Source organism: Tamandua tetradactyla, chromosome 8, assembly GCF_023851605.1.
Source record: "Tamandua tetradactyla isolate mTamTet1 chromosome 8, mTamTet1.pri, whole genome shotgun sequence".
In the NCBI taxonomy this organism is placed as follows: domain Eukaryota; kingdom Metazoa; phylum Chordata; class Mammalia; order Pilosa; family Myrmecophagidae; genus Tamandua; species Tamandua tetradactyla.
The window spans coordinates 18,469,250-18,494,824 of NC_135334.1; the positions used below are offsets into that span (position 1 = coordinate 18,469,250).

The window sequence follows — 25,575 nt, forward strand, 5'->3', positions numbered from 1 at the left end:
GGCAAAACTCACACAGTTCTTTCCAACTCTAATTTATGTAACTTGGTAGGTGCCCAACATGTATACGTCCTTGGTTTTCAGTGTCACTGGGTAATCTTTTTCTGTTCCATAGAAGTGTTCCCATTTGTGAGACCACTGATTTAGACTTTGGACTCAGATCCTTTTCTATACTCAGTAATGATGAAATGCTAGGTGCTAATAAGTACAAAAGAAAGGATAACTCTAAGAATGCTCTTAGGAAATTTATGATCATGGATCACACACATGGAAAAGACTTAAAAGAAAGTTTATTAAGTATATGATCATGATGGCATCTGATTATTGTGTCTCAAGGGTATACCCAATATTAAGGAAATAGTTGATTTCTCAAAAATCAGCTGTAAAATTAATTTTAGCAAATCAAACCATAATTTTAATAAATAAAACTGCAGAGGTAGTATACACCTATATATACATACATACACACAGGTATATATAAATAATATTCTGATGAAACAAAAAATAGCATAATATATTAAAGCATCGGCATATCATTGAACAATAACACGCTTGGAAAAAAATGCATTTATTTGAGTTCCTGGACTACTAGTGGGATACATAGCTTATACAATTATTAGGCTTGTCTTTATCTCAAGTTATTTCCTCTAAGTAGCCTATAATCTTAATAGTTCATTAAAAAAGGTTTTACCTGTTTTCATTTGTCACCATTGTGTGTTTATATGTGTTAAAATACTTTTCTATATACTGTGCTAGAAGAATTATTACTAAATGATTATTTCTCTAACCCTGATTTTTCCAGGGTGGTTTTCCTTCAGCAGGATGTGTAGGTATACAACTGCTGAAATGTCTATGAGAAAAATTCAAAGTGCCTATTTATATGCAACTTGTATATAAAATAGAGAGGTTCATGAAGGATTTCCCTTTGTAACACTGACTACACTGCCTTGAAAACAGCAGGCATACTTATTGACTGACTGAATGACTATTCATTCATTTACTTGTTCCATGGAGTTGGACCTGTCACAAAGCTTTGGATGAATTACTGCTTTCTTCTATGGGGAACTGAAATGGAGCTGTGCTTCTCCTAATAGCTATACTTTCATCCTGATTCACTTGGCCAGCTGGGGCTTCATGTTTACCTGGCTTAGAAGATCAGTCTTCTTTTTGCAGCAGTTACTCACTCACTCTACTGTTCCATTTCCTCAATAGGTTTCTCCTCTTTGGCTGTTCCCCTTGACCACAGAAGGATCATTCAACACAGAGGCTACTGACAAAATGGGACACTTTTGGTGGGGATAAAGGTAAGTCATCATTAGTTAATAGATGCTTGAGTTTCAAAATTATCACAGTCCCCACAGTCTAGAGGACTTTCATCACACTGAATATCAGTGTTTATTGGACTATGTCATAATATACAAGTTTCATGTGCACAAATATTGCCTTTGTTTAGACAGTTTGGTGGGGATAAAGGTAAGTAGGTCAGATTCAGTCACTTGGGTGAGACAAACATAGGTAAGATAGCATGAGATACCAATGAAGATAAACTGGAGGAAGGGAACAGAAGACTGGGCTCCTTATCTCCTTGCTTGACCTTGAGCCTCTCTGGACCTCTGCTTGCCCTTTCATAGACTATGGACAGGAGTATCTGTCTCTCAATTTCCAGCTTTTTTTGGAGTTTTATTGAGTTATTGATGAGAACATCATAAAATCAAAAGTACTCAACATATACAATGGCTCATCACTGTAGGAGCCATAATGTGGCTACAGAAACAACCACGACAACAACAGGCGTTGATGCTATGCAGACTTTTGGCAAAATCTCAGGCTCCACCACTTATTATGACACTTTGAGAGGGGCATTTACCTCTTCTGGGCCATAGTTTGCTCACTTTTAAGCTGTAGATAAAGTTGCTGGGGCAAATATTTAATTTAAATACATGAAATGCTATATCTTATACATTAGCTATTCATTCATTGCTGTCACTGTCATCATCAGAAGTAAGAAATAAGTCTACTCTCTAAGCATTCATTTACTCAACAGATATTTTAAGTGTTCTTTATGTACTTAGAAAATTAGACCAGATGTTGTTCTTTGTTAAGTTTTTGTTTGTGTTTAGGTTTGTATAAAAGATTAGCCATATTCTCTTTCAGTCTTCCTTGTGATTAATAATATTTGCAAAATGGGCATATTCTAGAGAATATTTGGAACCTAGCTAATAAACTTCTTGAAGGAAAAACCTGTGTAATAGTTAACTGTGTCTCTCAGTGCCTAGGCATGAGATTTTATTCTGAATAGTATAGAAGCCATGTGCAAATGTTGAGCAGAGGAGTGTTAGGAACTGATATATGTTAAGAGACTTACCCTGCCTATATATGGAGAAGAGATGGCTAAGGGGGCAAGAGGAAAGAAGAGTGTTTTAGACTTCCATGGCTATCGTGGCGTGATAGTTACATTCAGTTGTCAACTTGGCCAGGTAAAGGTGCCTAGATCTATTGCTGTGGCCATGAGCCAATGGTACGGGAACCTCATCTGTTGCTGATTACATCTGCAGTCCGCTAGGAGGCGTGCCTGCTGCAATGAATGATGTCTGACTTAATTGGCTGGTGCTTAAATGAGAGAGCTCAATGTAGCACAGCCCAAGCAGCTCAGCATACCTCATCTCAGCACTCGCAGCTCAGCCCAGGCCTTTGGAGATGAAGAAAGAAATCACCCTGGGGAAAGTTGTTGGAACCCAGAGGCCTGGAGAGAAAGCCAGCAGAGGTCACCCTGTGTCTCCCCACATAAGAAAGAACCTCAGTTGAAAGTTAGCTGCCTTTCTTCTGAAGAACTAATGAAATAAATTCCCTTTTATTAAAAGCCAATCCATCTCTGGTATGTTGCATTCCAGCAGCTAGCAAACTAGAACAGGTGGGAAGTGATGATAAATAGCCAGATTCTGGATCTGAGTTGAAAGTAGAACTACAGGATCTGCTGGCAGAGTTTAGGGTGGTGTGAGAAAAAGGCAAGAGCCAAGGCTGACTCCAAGGATTTTGGCCTGAGCACTGGGAAGAATAGCATTGTGACTTGCTGAGATGAGGAAGACTGGGACAGGGAGGAGAAGTTTTGAAGTGAAGATTTAAGTTAAAATTTTGGACAACTTAAATTTGAGATACCCAAGTGAAGGAGAAGAATTGGCAGTTGTACATACGAGTCTAGATGTCAGGGTGGGGGGTGATGGAGCAGGAGATAAAAATTTAGTAATCAACTGAGTATAGATGGTATTTGGTGCCAAGGGACTGGAAGAGATCATGCAGAGAGTGAATTTAGAGAGAAAAGAAGTGGAGGTCCAAAGAGTGAACCTTAGAGTACTTTGTTGTTTAGAGATCAAGAAGATGAGAAGCAACCAGCAAAGGAGAGACCCAGAGGAAGCCAGTAAGGAAGGAGGAGAACCAAGAAAGAATGGTGTTTCAGATTCAAGAGAGAAAGTAATGATGTTTTAAGGAGAAAGAAGTGATCAACTGTGTCAGATGCTGCAAATAAGTCAAATAAGATGAAGACTGAGAATTGGTCTTTGGATTTGGCAAATTGGAGGTTTACTGATAACGGTGACAGAGCTGAGCTGCTGGTGTGGTTGGAAAGATAACCCAATTGGAGTGGGTTCAAACAAAGATAGGAAGACAAATGGAAACAGAGAGAATAAACAACTCTTTCAAGGATTTTACTGTAATGGGCAGGAAAGTAATGGGGAGAGGGGCAGTAACTAAAAGAAAATGTAGAGTCTCAGAAGGGATAATATTAAAAATAATATGGCACTGCCACTTACAAAGGATGGGTATTGGATATAACTCCAGAGCAGGGTCTTGGAGGCACCGGTTGATTAACCCTTTGGTTGCTGGGTTATGGGATGCCCAGGAAGTCTCAGGTGAAAGGCTGGGGTGGAAAGAGTGGGAGAAGGGTGACTGGGAGGCTCAGGGAAGCAGGTGCTTACCAACAGGTTCAGAAACATTTTGGCATTTTAACAATCAGCACAGTTGTACCAGTGTGTGCCAGCTGAACACTGGCCTTGGAGCTACAGGGTGTTTCCTTTATTTTCTTAATTTCTTTTTAAGATGGGGCCTATTATACCATATTTTTTTAATGATGAAAATGACCAGAAGAGGGGGGAAATTGGAAAATTTGACAATGTAATAGAATGAGATGAGAACTGTAGGAGGTCCTTGAGTCAGCAAGTGGTGATGGAGTTAGTGGATAAATGAAAGGGTTTTGATAGCCACTTTGTCCATTATAATAGGAAGGAGCACAGAGGATAAAGGTACAGTTGATAAAGGTTTGATGGTAAGTAGGATTAGGGGGTATGTGAAATCTCATTCCTCATTGCTTCCATTTTCTCTGTGAAACAGACCCCAATTTTTCTCTTCCCCAAGATCATTCCCCAGCCACTATTTATCTGAGATTTATGTAGAATTCTGGGGAAGCCCCAGTTACGAGACCACTTTTTGATTCAGAATTTGTATCTCCTTCCAGAAGACATCCAGCTGAGGAACTCTGGTCCCATCCATTCCATGGATGATGATCAGAGCCTGATTTCCTTAAGTCATTTAAAATGTGTTGCATCCTGGCCCTTTATTGCCCTGTCTGCCATGCCATAGCCCAGAAAAGGAAACCTACAGTCATATATCCAGAGCCACTGCAGAACCTGACTCAGAGTAGGTGTTCAATAAATATTTGTTTAATGAATACAGGAAGGAAGGAAGGGAAGGAGAAAAGGAGGGAGGGAAGGAAGGAAGGACGGGAGAAAGGAAGGAAGGAAGAAAAGAAGGATCGATCCAAGGCTTGCTTCCAGAAGTGCCACCACTGATCTAGCCTAGTTGCATATGTTTCTGCTCAGGAGATTTGCATCTTGTTTATTACTAACTCCTCTGTTGCGTGTTTGGCATTTCAAGTTTTTTGCCTAGACTCGGGAATACATCCAAAATGGCTGAAGGATGACAGTGTTTGATTGCTTGCCTCTTTCCCTACCCCCAAAGTTAATGTGATGCTTATCTGAGTGCAAGGGCACAGACGGGGAGGAATTTAATGCAAATTTAGCCAGGAGTCTAGTGCCACTTCACAAAATATTGATTAGGTGTCTGATTTGCTCTCCCCTGACAATGGGCCCTAGGAATAAACCAATGAGGTGGGCTTGACTCCAGCTCGTCATGGTCATTCGATAAAGCTAGGCAACCAATGAGGAACAGCTACCTTTTGATTGGGCGAGAGGCCAGTGAGGGGGGAAACCATCTTAGCAACAGCAGAAAATATTGCACACGCCCTTGCACACACGCACAAACACAGACGCCACGCTTGCCACCCTGCTGCAGGGAACAGTCACTGATTATGTCTCTTAAGGCTTTTGTTTAGCCACAGCCCCATTTCCAAAGGACAGGTTTCTGTTCACAGATCACGCTGCTCACCTGGCCATTTAGCACATAATCCCTTTTTAATGGAACCAGGGGGCAACAGTCCTCTCTCTGCCCCCCTCCAATGCACATCTTATTAAGAGGGAACTTTGATCTGCAGGTAAAAGGCCCAGGCTTTGTTCTCGAAATGCACTGTGCTGATCCCTTTCAGTGAGCGGCCCCACCACTGGCCTTCCTGACCCAACACGCAGATGGAGCAGGGGGAGTGGCGTGGGGGGATGGGCCCGCGGGCCGGACTGGTGTTTCTTTTGCTTCCTGTAAGGACTGCAGAAGGGATTTTGCCAGGCTAGAGCAGGCTTCAGTGTCATTGTTAGTTTCCTCACAGGCTTCCCCTTCCATTGTTCCGTGGCCTTCACATCCAGTGCCCAGGAAAGCTTTCCTGTTTTCAGCGTGACATTTGGCAACGTCTTTCTTAGCCACTGGGTTCCAAACATTTAACATTCTCCTTTGAAAGGCTCCCCTTCTCTGGTCTCCACTGTGTTTTTATGTTTCCTGTGCAGCTGCCCTTCTCCCCCAGGTGCCAGGGGATGGGGGCTGCCTGCCAATCCATGGTTTCCCCAAATTAGTTGCGGCCATGACCCACTTGCCTCCTTTCTAGACTCCCCTACCCCATATCCTGGCTCCGAGTCTATACTGAGGCCAGCGGTGGTGGCAGATAACTCACAGGGCACCTCGGTTCCCAATGTCACTCTTTCCTCCGTGAACTCTGCATCTTTGCTCCGATGGCTGCTTTCAGCATGATTCTTTGATCCCACAGCATCTGTCCATGGATTATCCAGGCCTGCTGGTAGCTCTCACTAATGTTCCCTGCTGACAGCTGCAATTCTGTCTGGGTAGGAAAGCCGACCTATAGGCCGACCTTCGCTCCAAGAGGTATGTGGCTATATTTTATACCAGAGTAAAGGAAGTTGAGATGATGTCACAGGAATTTTCCAGTTCAAGAAGGAAATGGTAGCCAGCTGTTTTTCATTTTCTTGACTACAGAACAAAGGGAAATAGCCTGAAATGGAAGGAGAGAATTCAGACAAAGGTGAAGAACCACTTTCTGAGTATTAGGGCCAGGAGAACTTGGAATATATTATGAAGCAAGCATTTGAAGTTTCTTTCCTGATTAGGCAAGATACCTATCCCCTGGAATTTTGTTTTGGTGCACTCTGTCACGGATGCTGAGGGATGGATACGATGACCTTTAATGGCTTTAGAGTGGTTTATGTCCCAACTGTGCTGCTTTCTAGAAGTGTGGTGTTAGCATATTTCTTAACCTCTCTGAGTTTTTTTTTTTTTAGAAATCTGTGAAATGGAGGTCACAATATTAACCATATAGGTTTAAATAAAATCATGTGTATAAAATGCCTAGTTGAGGGCTTAGTGTGTAATAGACATTGAAAACCATTGAATCTGATTCTAAATTCTCAGAGCTTCATTCTATCAAAAGACTGTGAACACAGTACTGTTAATAATTTTTTTTTTTTTTAATTTTAAGCATCTAGGGCAGGCCACGGTGGCTCAGCAGGCAGAGTTCTCCCCTGCCATGCCAGAGACCCGGGTTCGATTCCTGCCGCTTGCCCATGCAAACAAACAAACAACAATAAAGCATCTAGGGACCTTAGCATTATGAAATCTACATAGGGTTTCTTGCCCATGACACTTTACATTTTATGACAGAAAAGAAACCAAACAGACAGTGGGGGTGGGGGGAAACTGAATCAAGATAAAATTAATGCCAATTGTATCAGACAGATAGTTGGTATAATGTGAGTAAGATAGCTACCTGGGTCAGAGTCATCTGAGAAAACATTACAGGAAACTTAGGACTTGATTACAACCTTAAAGAAATGCTTGAATTTGGGTATGTTTCAGAGATGGAAGTTGGGTGAGGGGAAATCCTTCCAGATTGAGGTTGTACCATTTGCATGTTCTTAGGGAAAAGAAATGAATATGATTATTGAGAAAAGGAGAAGATGAGAGTAGTTGGAAAGGAAGAGAATCTCATAAAGTATACTGTAAAAAGCTCAGACCCTAGAATAAGTCTGTCTTGGCTTCATTCAGTATCTATCATTTGTGTCTTTATGACTCAGTTTCCTCAGCTGTAAAATGGGTGTAATAATAGTGAGGATTATATGATATTGGAAGCAAATAAGATGTTTCAAGTATATCTGACTATGGAGACCCATCACACACACTGCCTTTAAAACAAGGCAACCAAGCAAATACTTTCAATGTGAGAAATGGATATCTAAAAGATGCAGCTGTAAATGATGGCTGGACAGAATTAATCCTGTGCTGAGGACCTCCCTAAAATGACCTTTGGTGTCTTTCCTCCAGACAGCTGCTTATGCCTGCTTCTCCCTCTGTGAAGTGTGATTCAGTACATAAGCATTTTTCCCTCCTATCTCCCCATTTGTATGCTTGTATTAGACATGGATTTGGTTAGACTTGCATCTGTTGAGACAGCTAGCCAATAATAGAAACCCCACAGGGACTATGTGGTCTGGTTTCAGGAGTGGGTCTAGCGAGTGAGGTCTAGGCCAGGAAGTTATTAGCTGCAGAGTCAGGGATATATTCAGCTGTCATCACTTTTTAATTAAAAATAGCCTGGTGGCACTTGCATTCTATCACTCTGCTGTAGATAGTTGAGAACCATCCTTCTCTTCATGCACTGGTTGCTCCTAAAGAACAATGCAAATATTTTCTCCCTGGTCAGGAGTCTCTAGGGCTTGTCCCGAGATCATGAGAAACTTGAGTTTTTAGGAGTAAAGAGTGACAGTGCTATCTTGAAGCTGGCTCTGAGGGGCTCATGGTGTCAGTTGTGTGTCTAATTTCTTCCCAATGCCACCTTCAATTGGTGGGAACATTTACACCACGGCAATCGGCAAATGCTGCAAGTCGGGGCTTTTTCCTTCCCTGGAAAGCCCTGTTTAAGCATTGACCATCATACCACTGGAAGAGAGGTGGCACAACTCCCCAGCTGGTAATTCCTGCAGATAACCACTGTGAGGTGGGATTTTCCATATTTCCTTCTTCATTTTCTATCACATTCAATCCCATTATTTCCTTGCTTTCGTAGAATGGAGATTTGAGAAACAATGGGATCGTTTTAGAGCTCATTCAGCAGACCTAAGTTAGAATTCTCCTCCTTCACTACTTGTCCTGTGGCCTTGTCCATGTTTACTTAATTGTTCTAAGCCTCGGTTTCCTCATCTGTAAAATGGGGCTAATGGTAGTACCAACTATTTAAAGTCACTGGTGAGCATTAAATAGAATCTTTCCTGTAAAGCACTTAGCACAATATCTGGCATGTAGTAATTATATAATATTTAGGCTATTTTATTAGTTGGTATTTATGATTCTATTTGGAGAACACAACAAAAAATCGATACGTTATAGACTAACTATGTTATATCAGGCTTGAAATGAATGTTTAAATGTTTAAGAAAGACATTATTTGACACCCAGTTATCTGAACCATGTAACAGTACAGTTTACTAATAAGACATCACAGCACTAAATTAAAATGTTTGATTTGTTATTCTGGCGTTTTTGCACTTAAAAATGTACAAAGCAAAACATGGCACAGTCCTACTCTCTTAAACTGGTGTAATAGACAAATTATATATTCAGTATCTATAACAATATGCAAAAACAAGCAAAAACATATCTGCAGTTTTGCCTTCAAAAAGCTTTTATTTTTGCCTAATTTCCCATAGGCAGACAAGAGCAAAATAACTTTTGACAAATACAGTTTCTATCCTTTGGGGGGTTATGGTATTAAAGACAGAATACTGAGATCTCTCTCTCATAGTTAGTGTAGATGATAGACAGACAAATGGGTAGATAGATGATTAGACAGATAGAAAGGAATGGTATCTGACAACAGAATAAAACTTTTGAGCCAAGAGCTAATTCATAGTAAATATTAAGTTATATACTTGTGTGACTAGATAAACATTCACTTTAGGGGCTGGTGCAACGGTGGTTCAGTGGCAGAATTCTCACCTGCCATGCCTGAGACCCAAGTTCAATTCCCTGTGCCTGCCCATGCAAAAAGAAAAAAGAAAAATCACTTTAGGTGAGTGTGAAGTTAGGGCACCTCCTTGGAATCTTTTTGCATGATCAAAGACACTTCAATTAAATTTAGTTGCCTTTGTTGATTGATTTTAATTTGCTTTACTTTGAAGTTCAAGTTTCCTTTTCAAAGTTAGCTGAACTAATGTAGGGACACTTTTAGCAGAGGCTGGGGCAAGGTTTTCTCAGCATTTAACGGTCTGTCTGTTCCTAGAAATACGCAGGTTTCACTGGTTCCAATAGTCACTCTAAAATAAATGTGGGTTTTTTTTTTCAGAACTGCTCTGTATTGTGAGTCTTCACACTCTCAAGACTAGCATCTTCAGACAACCTACATTAGAATCACCTCGGGTACTTCTATCCTGGGCCTCAGGTGATCCTTAGTCACAGCAAACTAGGACTCTAGATCCTACCCCTTAATGTTCCCCCTGCCCCAGTCTCTCTCTCTCACTTTTTTTCTCATGGGCAGGTACCGGGAATTGAACCCGGGTCTCCGACATGGCAGGTGAGAACTCTGTTTTCCGCTGAGCCACCGTGGCCCACCCCGGGTCTCTCTTTTACTTCTGCTGCCACCGCCTTGGTCCACAGCCCTGGCCTGGCTGCTACAATCCTTCCTAACGGGTCTCCTGGTTAACCTCCTCAGTCCAGTCAGAACACATTGCATAAAGCCTACTTCTGACCTGCCAGATTCCATATAAAATGCTACGATAGCTGCTCGTTCTCTATAGGATCACTTGGTGTCTTCACTAAGACAAATAAGGCCCTGGCCGGCCTTCCGCCCCTCCCTCCCCCACTCGTCTGCTCCTCAATGTTCCAGCCACACTGAAAAAGTCATGGGGTTCTCGGCACCCGCGTGGCTGTGCATATTCCACCTAGAGCTGGGTGCTTTAGTATCTAGCTGGAATGACCTCTTCACTCACCCCACTCTTGTGTCTCAGGCAAATACCTGCTGTCTATAACATAACCTAAAATTACCCCTTCTCTGAGGCCTTGCCTAACCTACTCCCCTTCTGCCGCTCTCTCCTCTCCCCGCATTCTGCATTTACTTTGATTCTGGCACTTAGAGCACTATATTGAAGAATTCAGCCTGTCCTGTCACTGCCATGAAGGCACAGCCCGTGTCTTACTTCTCTTGGTATCTCCAGGATCATATAAAAGTTTTTCGGAATAAATGAATGAACCAATGAACCATACAAAGGGGAGTCTAAACCCATCCCCACACTAAATATACAGCTCAGGAGCTAGCTGTGTCCTCTTTCTTTTGGTGATGTGTAGCTTATCGGGAGTTCCTTCTGAGGATCACAAGCAAAATTAAACAAGTTGGAGCTTTCCATGCGAACGTGGACTCAGTCCAGTCTCACTAATAAATGCTAAAATTGGACTCAACCTATAAAATGTTCCTTCCCTCCAAGATAGGGAGATAAAGGAAGACAGAATGAAATAAATGAAACCAGTGTCTTTGTTATTCATCTGATATAAGTCTCAGAGTAAATTTAGGTAAATGAGCAATCTTTATGGCAAGTGTAACTGATCTTTCTGGAGAGTTATTTTACTTAATTGGTTGATTTAATTTGCTAGCAAATGAAAGCTGAAAATACTATCCCTGAGAACACTTACTTGGTACAAATCCTTTCTCTTATCTGAACCTCATTTATTTCAATTAATTTCCCATCATTCCTTCTCTCTGAGTGTCTACAGTATGAGTTGAATATTTCACAGTTTTCTTTTAAGGTTACAGCTCAAAGGTCAAACAAAAAGTTGAAGACTTTCAAACATGTTTTACTACCCAGGGCAATTTCAAGAATCAGTGGTTTACCCTCATACATTGCTGGTGGGAATAGAAAATGGAACAGCCACTTTGGAAAACATTTCTTAAAAAGTTAAGCAGAAATTTAGACTGAAACTTAGCAAGTCACTCCTAGGAACCTTCCCTAGAGAAATGAAAATATAGGTCCACATAAAGTCTTGTATGCAGAATTTCAGAGCAGTGCAATTCATAAAAGCAAAAAAGTGTAAACAGTCCAAATGTTTATCAATTAGTGAACAGATAAAAAAACAAGATATATGCATATAATAAAATGCAATTTTTAAAAAATGCAATTCTGATACATGCTACAATATGCTGAGTGAAAGAAGCCAGACACTAAAGAATACATATTCCATTTATATGGAATGTCTAGAAAAGGTGAATTTATAGAGACAGAGAGAAGATGAGAGGTCACCTAGGAATGGGGTATGGGGACTGGGATTGACTGCAAACAGGCGTGAATGAATTTGGGGGATGACAGAAATGTTCTAAAACTGAATTGAGATATTTGCACAACTCAATGAGTTCACAAATCACTGAACTGTTTACTTACAATGGGTGAATTTTATGATATGTAAATATATCTCAATAACATTATAAAAATGTTTAAAATTGCCACTTGGTTACTTCCATATTTTTATTTTGGTGATATTACAGTTTCAACAGCCTTTCCCAGGTAATGTTAAAAAAAAAAGTCTTTAATCACAGAATCCAAATTTTAAGCTTGGTTACTTATCATCATCTACAAACCCCTGAGGCCCTTCACCTTTACACCAGTAGAGACATATTCAGACTGCAAAAACTTTTTCTCCTTCAAACTCATTAAGCTCTGATGACATCAGCTGTATTTGCAGTGCACCTGATTAAGGCCATGATCCTAATTAAACTCTTGAATGATTAGAAATGCAAATTATCAGCCCTGGTTCAGCAACAGGCATTGCTGCCTGGCTTCAGAATTGGAGAAGAAATAACCGGCCTCGTCACAGATAACAGAAGGCTCTCAAATTTAACCTGATTCTAAATAAGAAAATAATATTAAGCACTGGTGGCTAAGACTTACCTATTTAGACAGGGTAAAATATTACTCATAGAGGCAACACCTGTCTAGGTGGCTCAGCCCTGTATAAATACTCCGTCAATTGCTGTGGGCAGATCGAATGACTTGCAGGCTTTGAAATTAAACAGAATTGAGTTCAAATTCTGATTCTGTCACTCATTTAGCAGTTATGTAATTTTTGGCTATTTATTTAATTTCTATGAGCCTATATCTCTTAATCTCTTAGTTGTTATTCAAACATCTATCGCAAAGGATTTGGAGGGTGATTAAATGGGATCAAACGTGTACCACAGGGCTCAGCATACTGGAGGTGCATGATAAATGGAATCTGTTCACAGGCTGGGTTAGATAAGATGAGGAGTCTTGATTCTTTATTCATTCAGCAAATGTTATCTGTGTGAGCACCCTTCATTCATGTCCTTCCATTCAATAAATATTTATTGAACACCTACTATATGCCTGGTAGTATTTTTAGTGTTTGAGATACATCTAAGAATTTAAAAAGACAAAAATCCATACCTTAGCAAAACAGAGTTAGAATATAACCACAAACATTTTAGTATCTATATTTTATATGTTTGAAATTGGTAAGTCTTATGGACAAAAGAGCAAAGGGTCAGAGGAATCTCGAATGATGGAGTTGGGAGTAAGGACGGGTGGCAATTTAGGGTGGTGAGGGAGCACCTCGGTGAGTAAGTCGAGTGTGAGCAAAGTCTTGGAGGAGGATAAGAAGTTAGCCCTTGTCTAGAAGGTACCCCGGGAGGAGACCAGTAGGCTGAGTAAACAGCCAGTACAAATGCCCCCAGGTGGAATGTATCAGGCTCCGTCCTTGCCAGCACTAGATAGAAACCAAACCTAGATGTGTAGACCAAACGGTCAGAGTGAGTTCAAATTCTACGTTTTACCAGATGAGTTTTGACTAATTCAATTTCTCTGAGCCCATATCTCTTTATAACAGGCGACTCAAATTATCTATAGCAAAGATTAAAGTTTATCTGTCCCAAAGGAGTAAAATTCATTAACCCCAGTCATCTAGGAAGCTAGAATTTGCAGATCGGGCTTCAGCAGGCTAGGGACTGTGATTTTATTTTTGTCGGGTTCAGATCCACTCAGCTGCATGTGGTATCCTCCTGCACTAAGCCGAGCCCAATACTTCAGCATGGTTGAGGAGGGGCTGCTGAGTGACAGGGCTAGCTGAAATAGAAGGACCATTCTTAGATATAAAAAGGTATGAAAGAAACAAGCATGAATTTATTCATCCAACAGTTATTGAGCTTCTACAGTGTGCCAGGTACTTATTGTATGAGGAAGAAGAACATTATGGGACATAGGAAAGAGTTCTAAATATAGGGATGGTCATAAATTTCATACCTATGTAAATAGGTGTGTGTGTGGGTAGTTTTTCTTAGCATCATTTTGAACACCAAAAATGACTTGGACTTCTATGGAACTATTTTGGAGATTGCTGCGGAACTGTAGGTCGAAGGTTGAGAGAACAAGGGAGGGATACAAAGAATTTAAGGATACATCAAAGAATTGGAAAAGACAAAAATCCATACCATAGCAAAACCTAGCTAGAAAATAACCACAAACATTTTAATATCTAAATTGTACATGTTAGAAAGGGGTATGTCCTATGGACAAAAAAAGCAAAGAGAGGAATCTCGAGTGATGGGTGTGAGAGTAAGGATGGGCTGCAATTTAGGGTGGTGAGGGGGGGCCACAAGCGTGGCTTCTTCTGTGTTAGTCTTTTTAGACTTTTCTCTTGTCCTTGGCTGGATGTGCATGCTTCAGTGAAAAGAATACAGAACTCAAGAGTCAGAAGACCTTGGTTTACAACTGTCCCATCAAATTTTTAGCTGCATGACTTGGGTTTGTCATTTAACTCCTCTGAGCTTTATTTTTCTCATTTATGAAATGGAAATAAAATCTCTACATCACCTGCCTCCCAGTAGTGTCACAGGTCAAGTTGAGAAAAAGCATTTGAAAGGATTTGGCAAACTTTACATCTAAGAACAGGTGAGGAATCATCATTAGTCATAGGATTGTCACCGCAGGTCATTTCTGAAGAAAGAGCCTGCTGGGAACCAGAGAATGGTCAGTTATCTGTTATAGGAAAGAATGGTTTTGGCATTTCTCCATAGAGTAGACATTTGGTGCTAATTTATGCACATTAGTTAATTTTGTTTTGCTTGGGGCTCAGATGGGACTCCCTGATGGATGTGCTATCCATGACAGAATCAAGAAAACAATATGGCTTGGTACTGTGATCCTTCCTGGATTGGAACTAAAGAAGATAGGCTCTTGAGAGATGCAGGTTTGGCTGACAATTTCAAAGTCATCTGCTCTGTGAAACCCTGCTGAGCTGTAGGAAGTGGGATGAGAAGAGAAAAACCTTTCTTTCCCTGAAAGCTGTTGGGTTCATTTTCAACAGTTCTCCAGCCCTCTGGATTTTGCATTGCAGGCATATATAAGCCTAATGGTAACTGGTGGTACTGTGCCCTCTTTACTAGCTCTGAAACCATCTGGACTAGCCGAGAGTGAGAAGGAAAAAAGTGGAATTCTTTTCAATAAGAGGAAAACATTTTCAAGAATCAAGTTCTTTTTGGCAGGGGGTGATGGTGGAAGAGAATTATACAGAAGGTAATAAGATGCTCTGTAAAATCATGTGTCTCTGGTCATAGCCTAAATTAGGGGTAGGAAGGAAAGAATCAGCGAATCTTGATAATGATTGAACCTTATCTTGGACATGACAGGTGAACCATTAATCTCTTTGGATTTCTGTTTTATGTATTGTTCTCACTCTCCAAATTATAAGCTGCTCCTAAATAGAATCAAGGATTTGCACTTTTGCATCTCCAGTGCTTAACCCAGGGCCTGACTTCCACAGTTGCTCAGTATATGTCGACTGAATGGAAATATTTATCTTCTTGGGTACCATTCATTTTGAATGTGAGCTAGATATGGACCAGAATGTATGCAGGTTGTGGTCTCTTTCTATCGGCAGAGCTTTCCACGGGCACCGTGTCATCCTGGAGGTACCTGGCATGGTTTTCAGGTGTGCCCTTAAATCTTGTATAAAATCAGTTTTCCTACCTGTTTAGAAAATTTTGGTTATATCTGAACATTAATTGTATGCCTTCTTCCGTAAGCTTCCGGGCTTCTGCAATGACTGGTGTGTGATGCATTTGAATAGCCCCACCAGAGAATGTTCCAGGGACATTACGCTACATTTAACTTGCCCCAATCATCCAGTTAAAATATCCTGGCATTATTTTATTTTTTAATAACACAATTTCTGTATCTCTTGTGAAATGCTTTGTTTTGTCCTCAGTGTAAAATATTAGATTTTTTTCTGATTTAATTTGCTCCTAGATTTTATGTTTTTTTCCTAATCACAAAGTGGGCATATGTGAAGTTTATGTTTATTTTCTTTTTATCCAGCATTAGGTGTTCCTAAATAGAAAATGATTAATTTTACTGGGAATTTATATCACAAATTCCATATTTAGTATCTTCTCTGACATTTTATATTTTAAAAATAATTATATTCTATCAGTAAAATGCAGTTAATTTTATCACCAAGACTCATATGGAATCCCCCAAATTCTCTCTAACTTCACCCAGTCGTACTATTGTTATAATTTCTTATATGTGTCAGGATGTGAAAAAGGAATGAAACACTGCTATAAATGATCTTTGTTGCACTTTTTCACTCTGGGAGACTGGCAGTGAGTGGAAAGAATGTTAATCTTGGTGGAGGGGTTTCTAAGAGGAAACCAATAGGTTGCCATTCTAATTTTTCAGTTCCATTTGCTAAGATAGTGAAATGAAGAGGGCAACTCTAACTTGAAGGTGTTTCACAATGACAGACGCTGTCTGATGAGAATGGATTGTGTTTCTGCAGATTCATACTTTGCCAGCTGGATGTCCCTTGCTTCTTCCAGGAAAGAAGGGGTTGAAAGAGCCAGCAGGAACTGAAAAGGTAAATTTCACTACATCCAGCTGACCGAACTTTGAAATTAAACATCGATTCAACAGATTCGTAAGGTGTCATGGTCATACAGTCACATAATTCATGAAACCACAATTTAAATGAAAAGTAAGCAATAGCCCTCCTATTTAAAAACAATTAAATGAGCACAATTACATTGAATTAAGAGAGACAAACTTCCTTTCTGTTGAATAAATAAATTGCGTATAGGAGAAAAAAATGCAAAATAGATCTGAACCAGACCTTGCAGCATGCTAGAAGTGGATGCAAGCTGTGGCTGTCCTTTCCTCTGCAGAGAGGAAACAGGTCAGTGCTGAGAAGTCTGCCTGCAGCCCTGAATGGCCAAGTTGGGACAGGGAGAGAGAGACAAGGCATAACCTCAGTGGTCTACAGAGCAGGGTTGCCATATCCAACAACTAAAAACACAATACCTGCAATATATGGGACATACACTAAAAAATTCATTGTTCATCTGTAATTCAAATGTAACAACATTCTGTTTACATAAGGTTAATCTAATTTAGGAAGGAGTTGAGGGGAGAGGGACTTAGGAAAACATTGAGATGCAGAGAAAAAAGGAATTTCCAAAGTAATGAGTGAACATTGTAGAAAGAGATGGAGACAACATCATTTCGGTATCGTGGATTAGAATGAGAGTTGCATAGAATTCCTAAGGGCTCCCAGGGGCAAGAAAGGTCTTTGGATGAAATTGGTACTGATTCTTTAAGAACATGAGAAGTTATCCACAAAGAGAAGGCAGTGGAAATTGAGGGAGGGCATTCTGGGCAGGAGGAGCGGGAAGTCCAAAGGCACCAAGGGGTCTGAAGACTCTAATAGTCTTCTCCTAGAAGCTTTTCTGGTCCCACCAAGGACTTAACCTTTCCTTTCTCTGTGCTCACATGACCTTCGCAGTAGCCTGGAGTGAATAGCTGCTCCCCTTTCTGCTATTTGGACATCTGTGCTGTGGGAACCCTCAAACTGACAGGTGACAGATTATAAGAGAAACCCAGGACTGACTTACTGTCCTGGAAGCAGTGACTCTAGACGCTTTGGGTGGAAGTCAGAGAACAAACGCACGGAAGGTGTTAACAGATTTCAAGCAATGTGCAATTTTTCTGTCTATGTGTAAGTGTATGTACTTAAGTAAACACCGAGAATTCATTTTCAGAATATCAGAGCGCGGGATTCTGGGATTGCTTCTCTGTGAGAGTAGCCACATGGAAGAAAACCAAATGGAAAAACAAGTAACATTCCATGCATTCCCTAAGATTTATCCCCAGCAACCCATACTCCTAAGTGTATGAAGGGAAATTCTCTATCGCAAATAGCAGCCTATCACTTTTGAACGTTACCTTTTAGAGGAGAGAGGTTATCTCCTATCTGTAATACTTTTATTCCACTGCTGCTTAAAATTCTTCACTTTATGGTGCTGGGATAGATAAGAAGGATCCTACATTCTGCCTCTTTGGGGCCCAGAAACTGCGGAATCGTTGGGTACATGGAGGAGGGAAAAGACTCTTGCTTTCTTCCCCCAATGGTGTGATTTGTAGGCAAGATGGCTTCTAGTAGCTTTAAAATGCATATAAACTCCCATTCTGTAGCTTTTCAAAGCTTTACCAATCAGAACAGTTAGAATTTGTTTTTATTTTTGGGGTGAGGGTTGGGGGGGGTAGGTTATTTTATTTTGGTTTTTGTTGCTGGTGGGGGCAGAAGGCAACTATTTGGAGAATTACACTTTGCTCATCATTTGCGTAAGGGCTCAGAGTCGTTTATTTAGTTTGAACTTCCAACTCTAGGAGCCCATAAAATGGTCTTGTACCTTGTTTTCTTTTCTCATCTTCTTCGTGCATTTCTTAAAAGCACTGGCCATCCTAAGGATTGTGCCCATTGGCTTCTCTTTGCCTGAGAAATGCCCCTCTCTGTCTCTGGGCTCGGTCCAGACAATTGCCTTTTTCTGAGATCCCAACCCGAGTATAGTGTGGAGAGTGTGGTCTCTTCTGCCTTTCCCGCCCCTAGTGCCTCTTTTTGGGCGGAAGCAATTCCGTACCATTTTTCAGGGCCACTGAGTTGGTTTCTGCTCGTCGGCGCCACCTGCTGTCACGAATTCCAAACACAGCCTTTGCGGTCTGCAGCCCTGCTCACCCAGCAGGAGCAAGAGCCAAAACCTCAGACCAAGCAGATGTCATTTAGGCTGCCAGATGTCTGTCTGGGCCTTCTCTGCACTGCCTGCACTGGCTCACCAGATCAGAATCCCAAATGTCCCCAGATGACTTGCCTCAAGTCACGCAACTCTTGAACTCCTTGACCAGAAGGAGGGATCCTGCCAGTTTGGGGGTTGGTGGCCAGCAGCTCCTGCCAGCTTGCTAAATGTGTGGTCAGCTGGAGGCCAGCCTCTCTTGAGCAGTGAAAATGCAAATGGATTTCTTTCCAAACATCGGCAAGCACTGACACTTATCCTCCAATGGGCTCCCCGAGGTGTCCCTTTGATTGAATTACTAAGTTTCTCCCAAGTTGCTCAAGAACTTGAAACTTTTTTTTTTAAAGCTCTCTGTACTTTTCTACATCCTCACAAAAAAATGGTGATTCCAACCAAGGATCCATGAAGAAAGCAGAGTGCTACCTTATATGAGTTAAATTTTGTTTCCCTCTCATTCTCTGTCTTAAGTAGCAGATCTCTTGAGAAGAGGGACTTATGCATTTATGCCCTCTCCATTGCATACAGCCCTGCATGTAGTAGGGGCTTCAGAAAAGGTTGTTGAAATGGGCAGACTCTCGGATGAAAGTCCTTCTTGAAAATCATTTGTCCTTTTCTATTTGTCTATAAAAAATAAAAATGGTCAGGTCTGAGATTCTGAAACTTCATTCCTGATTTAAGCCAGAAAAAATAAAACTGGCTTGTTAGAAATAATTGAGTGATGGAAATGGTTTCTGTTGCTACTCTGGTAAGACTGAGGATGATGACCAACTATTTGCTCCTGAAGTTACAGAAAGTAGAAAGGTATATGCTTGGAAGAGAGAATTGGGTCAGATAGGAAAGGAACTTCCTGAGATCAAGGGCTGTGAGATACTCTTGCAAAGTACAAATGGGGTGTTACACTAGGAACTACTCTCTAGATGTAGGTACATGTGCATTTAGTTCAGTAAGCATTTATTAAGCTCCTATATTCTTCTAGCACTGTGCTAGATGTTGGAGTTATAAGATTCATAAAGCACAGTGCCTGACCACAAAGAAGACAAAGACATAAACAGACACTTTCAATATAATTTTCTAATTACTAGCATAGAGGTGAGCTCAGGGTGTTGTAGGAGCACAATGCAGGGGCACAAATTTAATCTGTGTAGTCAGGGAAAACTTTCTGGGGGAGGTGGTGCTTACACTGAGTCTTAAGTTTGGGTGAGGGATATCTAGGTGAATACATGTGGCCAGTGCATTCCAAGAAAGGTGAACAGTGAGATTAATTGGTGTAGAGCACCTTTAGATTATAAGGAAATCTTTTCAGTCCTTCTGAGTTAAGTCATCTGGGAAATGCTGTTGTCCCATGGGAAACATTTCGCAATCTTGGTGACAAAAATGTGGGATTCTGTATTTGTTCCGTATTCAGCGAGGTTGGAGGTTTTTGTAGATTAGGAGGAAAAAGCTAATGAAGGGAGTCCTGTTTTTCTCTGCAACCCAGGATCCTGGTCCTTGAAGTGTCTTCTCTGCTCTAGCACCAGCGTATCCTTGGTGCATCAGACCTGATACAGTGGGGGCTGCTCCCAGAGCCGTGCTGATGGGCCGCAGACCATGAGTTCCCCGTGTGTGCCAGGAGGTCACTGAGTGGAAGGTCAGGGCTGGGACTGCCTGCTGGCCCAGAGAGAATAAACCTGTTGCTACTGAGAAACTTGCTCACAGCAGGTCCTGTTTGCATTCCGACAGTTTATTTGACCTGGCCCCTTTGCACAGATGGGAAAACTGAGGCTGAAGGCCGTGGAGCCACTTTCAATTACCTGGGGAAGAACAGGTGGCTACTATATACTAATTTAGTTTCATGTTACTCATTTCCATCCTGCAGCTAGCACCTTCCTCGGGTAGAAACCTCTGAGAGATTTTTTTTTTCCATTTTTCACCTCAGAAAGAGGCACTTTTTGAAAGACAGACCAGTTAGCAATGGCCTGTTTCCAATGGATATCTTGCCTAGGGGGCTATTACCCAGGTGGGGGTTCCCAGCCTCGGCTGAGAGCATTCAGTCCCCACCGTGGCAGCTGGTATCCTTGATGCCCTGGCCCACCACCAGAGAAGGAATTTGAGGGGAAACAAAGTGAGAGCCCTGGCTGCAGACCCGAGCCCTCCGCGTCCACTTGCCTTGGGGCGGGGCCCCAGCAGGGTGGGTGCCAGGCGCTGTGCTGCCTCTCCGCCCCTTCCTGGGCCCCTCGTTCGTCTGCTTGCTTTCAGAACTCCAGCCATCCTGAATGGGTCTTTGTGTGCGCCCCAGGAACTGGCCAAAGGAGCCCTGATCGTAATGCTGGACAGAGATGTCTCCTCTGGACACAGGCGCAGCTCGGCGCCAAGCCCAGCTTGAGTGCAGCAGCCCTTTATTGTGCCGCCGCGTGGCTCCGTATCTGCGAGCGAGCTGGGAGCGGGATGAATGGGAGAAATTTTCTGCACCCCTGCACAGCGGGGTCATCGGTAGGGCCAGGGGGGATGGCAGTCCCTCAGTAACTTGCCCTGAGCTCTCTTTCCCACCCTCCCTCTATGCCACCTTGTCCCCACGGTCACATTGATAACAAGAGGCGACTTTAAGCCATGTCATCCCTTATGTGCCAGGCACCAGGTTCAGGGTCGTTTCCCATTTAATTACATCTTCTCAAATGGTCCTGCAAGATGTGTCATCTTATTATCCCCCTCTCAGGTGAGGAAAGCAAGGTTCGGAGATGTTGAGCCACCTGCTCCACATAATTCTGAACAGGGAAGTGAACGCAAGCAGGATGCACCCTTAGTCCAGTCTCCTCCTAGCCTTCATCATGTCTCTTGCAAAAAGCTGATGTCCCTAAGGGCGCTTGTGTGCTTGGCTATCCATGGCTACCCGTGCCCGAGGCCCAAAGGGAAGCCACAGCTGCTTCTGGCTTTCCGAAGTCCTGTTTTGTTTGTACCATCACCCCTTTGTGCTGTTTGGTTTCTTTTTTTTTTCTCTTTAACCAAGAGTAAAACTGTATTTCATAAGACAGAAGAAATTATAGGTGTATAAAGAAAAATGGGTACAAGTAAATATTCAGAGTTTTGCTGGACAACCGCACTCGTCCCCCAGGAAATAAAATGGTTTGTTGAGGCAGGCACCAGTGGGGCATCCGTGGCTCCAGCTCTGTTACTAACTGCACTGCCCTGGCCTGGCTTTCTCTTCCCTAAATGAGGGATAAGGGTTAATTCCAAGAGTCTGACTCTGAAGCTCTCTTGGGTTTAGAGGAAGAGTAAGCAGAGATCTTGTTTTATTTTTCTTTTGGTAGATAGAAGCGGCAGTGGTGATGGCATCCACATTCACCAGCCTGGCCTCTCACATATATAGCACAACTGTCTAGCTTGAGAGGTGTGATTGACAGCTCTCCTATGGAGCAAAGCTAGATGGCCTTTTTGGAGGACAGAAATTTTCACCATGGCTTTACTAGAACTGTTCTAATAGCTGAGCCAGCCGGGCCGCTGGGAAGAGCTATGCGTAGTTGTCTGTTTGCAAAGAGGCTATGAGCAATCTGTGTTTAAAACAGCAGGAGAAATGCAGGTTAGATCTTAAGAAGAACTGCCTAGCTGTAGTGTATGGTGAGTTATGAGGCTAAATTTTCATTATTCTTCAGAGCTTTCTTCTTTCTTTTGTGTCTTCCTTTCTCTTTCTCTCTCCTTCCTACCTTTCCTTTTTAAGGAAAAGTTAGCTGTTCCCCTTTCAAGGCTGTTATTGTCGTGGTCCCCGGCGCTTCTGGAGGCAGAAGGGTGTATATTGCAGGCCTTATACGGTTGGAGGACTTTTTCTGCCCATCTTTAACTCATGACCAAAAGAAACTCTAGGATTGGACTCCTCAGAGTTGTGGGCAGACACTGTGAACAGTTCACTTCCACTTCTAGACACAGGGATTCCACCCTCAACACGGCAATGCTGTAGTGAAGGGTGAAGCCACTGAGGAGCTTCTTTAGGTGCTGTTCTCCAGGCTGCTTTCTACAATCCCTATGCATTTCTCTGCTATCCAGTGATCTTTATCTGAACATATTTCTCCATTAGACCATTCCTATCCTCATAGATTATCGTTACAGTCTATTTGTGTGCAATAAATACTTATGCTTTGAGTAACTGAAACATAAATGCTGCAAATGCCCGTCACAGTCAAGATAATAGTCTGTGGATGATTAAGGTCCTAAGATGGTAGGGTGTCGAGCAAACAAGAGTCATAAACTGCCATTAGCCTTAACTCTCAATTTCAGTCCTTCCCAACTCAGCATGCTCTCATTCTTTGGTGTTTTTCTTGGGAGTTACTTGTTTCCTTTTACTTTGCTCATCTCATTTCTGAGACTGGAGCTTGCTATTAAAACAAAGATCGTGGCATTCAAGAGCATGGGCTACCTGAAGTTTGAGTAACTTTCTGAATCTGAGTCCTTTACTCATAGGGTAACATGTGAGTCATTGAATAATTTATTTTTTGCCAATAAAACTGCCCATTTATTTGTTGGACATTCATCAGCAGGCAGTGGGAATCCCTATGTTTGTGCTTTGACCAGTAGGCAACAGGACATCACTAGTCGGTTTTTTTATTTTTTTTTTTTAAAGTAAGAGTAACATAATCAGACACGTGCTCCGGGAAAACTAAACTGAAAGTCACATGTACACTGGATTACAGAGAGTAGAAATGGGAAACTGGTTGGGAAGATACAGCAGTAACCCAGTAGAGGAAAAAAAAAAGAGAACTTCACTCCAGGTAGTTGCATCAGGAATGAAAAGAAAGAGACTAATTCAGGAAATACAATGGAGAAAGAATGGACAGAGGCTGGCAACTGAAGTGGCTATGGAGAAGGAGGGGAATGGGTAAGGGTGAAATTAACTATGACACAGCTGCTTTCAGATTTCCCCGGGGAGCAAATGGGCATTTATCCACTGGTCAAGGAGAGAAACGGAACTTTTTGCACTCTTCTGGCTTAGAAACGAAGAGAGAGCAACAGTGACCCATTAGCTGTACAAGCATACTCCTGTGACCTATCATTATGGGTGGAGTATGATGACATATGGTGAGTCAAGATCAGAAATAGGGCACTGGACACAGGTTTGGGTTTCCATGGGGGTGAGGCTGTTATATGGAGCCCATTGCATTGCTCTGCCCTCACTCCTCATGGTGACAGTATCTAATGGTCAGATTGCTTTTACTTAGTGGGGCTCTGTGCATATAGAAGTGGAGAGAATCGAGTGAAGAAGAGGGTGGGAAATTTTAACAGAAATTACCACGGCCATGCCCTGCATCACCAATCTGTTGGGCGACTCCTAGTGTTTTAAATTAGTTCCCAACCTCATACTTGTCACCGTTTTCCTACTTGTAAATCGAGGGCTGAAGCACCAGATTTCCATGAGTTTAACAATGGAATCGGAAATCATTTCCAATTAAGTTCTGTGTTGGGTGTTCTCATGCCACCAAAATAGAGTGGAAAGGGCCGTAAAGATGACATCTCTTTGGCCTTCAAGATTAAAGACTTCAGAACTGCACCATTGGGCTCGTGGCCCTGGCGTCTCCCTGTGGGTCTCTCAGATAACTCAGAGGCACATTTTTTTTGCATGCTGACTCCAGCGCAAGAGAAAAAATTCTTTTGATAAACAAAGCCCAGCCAAGTAAAGCTTCTTCCTTTAGAGACATACCTGGGTCCAGGGGGTTTCTTCGTTCCACGACCCCGGTTGGTGCCTGGCCAATGACTTATGAAGTCTCCTGAAGATGACCTGCTCTTGGCATGCCAACTATTCCTTTAATTAAAAACATGAAATGTGACTCTTTTTACAACCCCATTTGGTTTCCCACACTGAAGGCTACTTTTAGTCTAAGATGCCCTTTCTTGGTGTGGAACTCCTAATGTCTGTTACTCATAAGTTGATGCAGAAACACAAAGCATCCATGTGGTTAAGGCAGACAAGCTTCAGTTCTCAAACTTTCCTCAAAATCACAGAGATATCATTATGTCTTATTGCCAAGTTACCAGTGGGGACTGGAAAATGCTTCTGGGTCGAGCAGTGTTGGGGGCTCTTTAATTCCAAGCTTTTTAATAAGGGCATCAAAGCCAGCTTAGGTTCCTTGAAGTAGGTTACCTATCTGTAAATGAGATTTGTCCTGATTTTTTTGTCTCTTAAGTTTAAAATGGCAGGCTTGATCTTATGTCCCTTTAGTTTCTGTCTGAGTAAGAAAGTTCGATTCTGAAATGCTTTAGGTATCTCTGGACACATGTGCGTCATTGTGGTGCTTTGGAGCTATGTAGCCCAGAAAAAATACATTCCTAAACTTAATCCATTCCTGTGGGTGTGAACTCTTGTAAATAGAACCTTTTGATGAGTTTATTTCAGATAAGGTGTGGCCAGGACAAGTCTTAATCCTATTACTGAAGGCCTTGTAGGGAAGGTCAAAGAGAAAGAAAGACTTCATAGCCAGAAGCTTAAAGTCAACAGAACCTGGAAGAAAAGGGAGAAGCCAGAAGAGGCTGTCATGTGCATTGCCACATGGTAGAGGAGCCAGGGACCAAAGATCACCAGCAGCCAGCGCCAGAACACCAGTCTTTGGGGAAGAAAACATCGCCTTGACGATGCCTTGATTTGGACTTCTCCTAGCCTCAAAACCACGAGCCAATAAATTCCCATTGTTTGAGCCAATCCAGTGGATGGTATTTACTTTAGCAACCAGACACTAGAACAGGCATCTTAACTTGTGAGAATAAGTTCAGATTTTCCATTTCAAGTGATCCCGTTCCCTTGGTCTGAAGAATGCCCTCAGACTCAAAGCATGGGCCTGGATGCTGTGGTCTTAGCTAGCCATGAATGAATGCCAAGGATCGAGGACACACTTCTAGGATAAGTTTGTGGTTATTGGAAGGCCACTATTGGGATGCTATTGCAGACACCTCTCAGAGACGGTCAGTTCTCGATTATCTGCACAGGGATTGCAGGCTTCACAAATTGTTCATGGTTCATTTTAAATTTCCAAAACTGACTGTCACTGCTTGACATGCTA

General features: G+C 42.0%; 1 long non-coding RNA gene across 7 annotated transcripts in view; it reads left to right on the forward strand.

The window, feature by feature from the left end:
* LOC143644096 (uncharacterized) overlaps window positions 1–25,575 on the forward strand; it is a 301,622-nt gene that overhangs the window by 159,661 nt on the left and 116,386 nt on the right. For 5 of the 7 annotated variants that reach the window (XR_013156511.1, XR_013156507.1, XR_013156505.1 and 2 more), the window contains 3 exons: window positions 1,210–1,301; window positions 6,197–6,312; window positions 16,276–16,353. This is a non-coding gene — a long non-coding RNA (uncharacterized LOC143644096). The remainder of the gene's footprint in view (window positions 1–1,209; window positions 1,302–6,196; window positions 6,313–16,275; window positions 16,354–25,575) is intronic. The other 2 variants (XR_013156506.1, XR_013156510.1) reach the window with 2 other exon arrangements.